The sequence below is a fragment of the Octodon degus genome, unplaced genomic scaffold (genome assembly GCF_000260255.1).
Source record: "Octodon degus isolate 3935 unplaced genomic scaffold, OctDeg1.0 scaffold00074, whole genome shotgun sequence".
NCBI classification, from domain to species: Eukaryota; Metazoa; Chordata; class Mammalia; order Rodentia; family Octodontidae; genus Octodon; species Octodon degus.
Genome location: NW_004524650.1, coordinates 4,261,378 through 4,265,079, shown reverse-complemented (window position 1 = coordinate 4,265,079; position 3,702 = coordinate 4,261,378). Strand labels below are relative to the sequence as shown.

The 3,702-nt window shown below is 41.0% G+C and overlaps 1 pseudogene; it reads left to right on the top strand.

Moving 5' to 3' along the window:
* Positions 1–2,055: 2,055 nt before the first annotated feature.
* Positions 2,056–3,217, top strand: LOC101578271 (annotated as a pseudogene).
* Positions 3,218–3,702: the final 485 nt, after the last annotated feature.

Genomic DNA, 3,702 nt, shown 5'->3' with positions numbered 1-3,702 from the left:
CAAGTGCAAGTGTCAAGTACCATTTTGCATAAAAGTTGTAAGGTTTCTTCCTGCAGTCACATGATTTTCCTTTTTTCTCTTTTTGTGAATCTAAGACAGAATATAAAATTAAATTGAAACATCTAAAAATGCCAATTTGGGGAGGAAGGAGGTAAGTATCTCACAAATATTGCATGGGATATATTTATACTAACATATCATTTGGTGTTTATCTGAAATTCAAATTTAATTAGTTTTTTAAATTGTTGTCTGTTAAATTTGGCAGCCCTTGTTTGGCAGGATCTCGAGTAAAACCTTCCCCGTTGGCCTAGGTTCAGGAGGAGGAGCAGTTGAGCAAGGCCTCCGAAGACTTGTAGCCAAGCTGGAATGCGATCAAGCTGCGTGATCTTAACCTCCATAGAGCTGAGAGCCATTTGTTTCTGAAATGCAGCCTACAGAAAGCTGACTGGTAAAAATACCATATTCCACTCACTAACATGTCAATAAAGCCTAACTGGGATAAATTAGGGAACATTCTTTTTTAGTTTCTACTTGGAATGCTTCTGGTGCTCACTCTCCCCAATGTTTCACACACACACACACACACACACACACACACACTGGGATTGAACTCAGGACTTTGTGCAGGCGCTTATACCACTGAGCTGTCTCCCCAGCCCTCACCATCAGCTTTTATGCCTGCTGCAGGATTCCAGTGTCATGCTGTTCCACGTTGGTTTGGTCACTCTGTTTCATCGGCATGCCTTGTTAATGACATTTTCAGTTTTCCTCTCTGTAGCAAATGTAAATTGAGCTTCCATGGCCTAGAAGTTTCTTTCCCTAACTATAAAAACAAAATTCATCAGTAGGTTCTCTGATACCTTATAAATCCCTAGTTGCCACTGTCAAAACTGGTGTAAACTCTAGAAATAGTTTGCATTGAATATGACTTCTTTAGAAACACTCACTGCAAAAATAGATTCTGAACTTTTAATGATCGTCCTTCGTATCAGAAACATTAACTTCTATATTGACAGGCCTGCATTGAGTTTACTGGGATAAACAAAGCAAATGTGACCATTGGTCTCACAGAGTTTATCTAAAACTGTATGCATAGACTACATTTAAGAACAAAGTAAATATATTAAAGAGTTTAGCTGTTTTACCCCATGTAACCATCCTCTTTGCAAATTCTTTTATACCTTCCTTTTATGTTTATATCTAGATTTTGTTGCCAAATATGTATCCTTGTATCTATGTGGCTGGTGATTGAATTTTTAAAAGATGTTGTGCTAATGTGAGCTTTATAAATTAACTTTTCAATACTTCTTTAAACAAAATACATAATGGTTCCCTTAGAGACTGTACAGTATTTTATTCTTGTATGTGTTACTTTGAACAAAACATCCGTTACCAAGTCAGGTTTTTTTTCAGTGGATTCAGGGCAGAAGGAGGATTTAGAAAAATAAATAAGTAAATAAATAAACATGATCCCCTCCTCCAAACATGTTATATACTTAGCTATATTCTCCCAGGAAAATTAAAACCAAATTAACTCTGAAATAGCTACCTAATGATATTTGGTACAATTAGTAAATGTTAAAAAAGTGGTGAAAATAGCAGCCATGCGTGATTTCAGAAAATGTAGACTCCTCCGTGAACTCACGAATTGAGAAGGTAGAAGCTAATGGGGCATTGAAGGACAGTCAAGAGTTGAAGGAACCATGGCAAAAAGTAGCGGGTCTGAGAATGATCAGGGAGGAATTTGCCAGCTACAAAGAGCGCTATCCTGAGTCTTGGAAGAGCTGCTGGTAGGAGGTGAACACCAGGCTCAAGAGCTTGTGTTCCAATGACAATGGAACACAGGTAAAAATCTGTTGTTGTTTCTCATTTATGTATTTGGTTCGTGGTCTCAATCCGCAGCTTGGACTCCCAGTGATCCTCCTGCTTTCAGCCTCCCCAGCGCGGGGATTACAGGCGCTCGCCACCACGCCCAGACTCGAGGGCCTGCGCAGCGCGCCCAGGGGCTGGGCTGGTGTGGCAGGTGGGACTCTGCGCTTGCCAAAGGAGGCACGTATGCTCAGCACCGCCACCCGCGGCTGCATGGCCAGCGGGGTCTCCGCTAGCGGGGAGCTGGCCGCCACTCAGCACCGAGAGCCCGGTGACTCGCCCTCTTGTGGCCGGAACCGCACCGCCTGGGCCTGCGCGGAGAAGCCGAGCCTGCGAAGGGAGCGGCGACCCCCTTTCCTTTCCCTGGCTGTGGCGGCTTCTTCCGTGGGACAAGATGCGAATTTGGGCCTGATTCTGGCGAGAGAGTGTGGAGGGTTATTATTGATAAACCAATAGTTTATGGTAACGTTGCTCGATATTTTGGGAAGAAAAGAGACGATGAGCACATCAGTGGTCCCATCAGTGGACCTTGTACGTAAAGCCATACAGAAATGAGGATGTGTCAGCATGTGTGAAAAAAAATCCAATTTTATTATTATTGTTATTATTATTATTGTTATTATTATTATTATTATTATTATTATTTTGTATTTAGTACAGGGTCTCGCTAGGTAGATCGGACTCATAGTGATCCTCTGTTTTCAGCCTCCCAAGTGCTGGGATTACAGGTGTGCCACCACGCCCAGTCTCAATTGCTGTCTCAGCGCGCCCCGGGGGCGGGGTTGGCAGGGCAGCCCCTGTGCCTGCCTAAGCAGGCGCTTTAATCTGCCAAGCTATTTGGCTGGTCTAAAAACCCAATTTAAATTACATGAAAGTTATGGAAATCCTTTAAGAGTTGTTACTAAACCTCCATATGAAATTACTGAAACAGAATGGGGTAAATTCCTAACAATCATCAAAATTAGTTTTCATTGATCCTAAAGAACGACCTGTAACCTTATATCATTTGTTAAGGCTGTTCCAATCAGACACCAATGCGATGTTGGGGGGGGGGGAACAATTGTTTGAGAGTTCTATGATGAAACGGTAATTCAAGACCCAACAGCAATGATGCAGCGGTTATTAACAAAGTCTCATCAGCTACCATTAGGGGCCTATTCTGTTCCGTAACGGAATTTGCAGAACTTGAAGTGAAAACCAGAGAAAAGTTAGAAGCTGCCAAGAAAAAAACAAGCTTTGAAACTGCGGAGTTTAAGGAGAGATTAAAAGCAAGTCGTGGAACAATAATTTGTTTAAAAAAAATCCAATCAGGAAACTTGAGGAAGATGATCAGACAAAAGACATATAAGAAGTACTGAGGAGAACTGGGCAGTGCGCTAATATGGAGAAACGGGCTTAGCGCAAGTGAAGTGATGCTTCATATAGGCGCTGCATGTGTAGTTGTCAACAACGGGTTTCTCAGCAACGCAGCCAAAATATTCTGCTCAGTCTTTAATGGAAAAATATATGTGTAATAAGAACGGATGCTGTGTAGGACTTTTACAGATTCATTTTAGGAGGATTCTATAATGTTAAGCACAATTTTTGAAAATTTTTATTAGTGTATACGAGTAGCTTGTTCTCCTTTTAGCAAACATCAGACTGTCATTATCAGTAAATAACTTGTATAAATTTTGATTATTTTTGTAGTAGTTAGAATTAATAAGATTCCAAGCATATGTATTTGGTTTCCTCAAATCCTTATCTGCCTCTATTCTACCTCTTCTGTATACGATGTGTCCAAGGAGTAAGTAATAAGCATGGTTTTTGGAACTGTAAATAAAAACACAGACA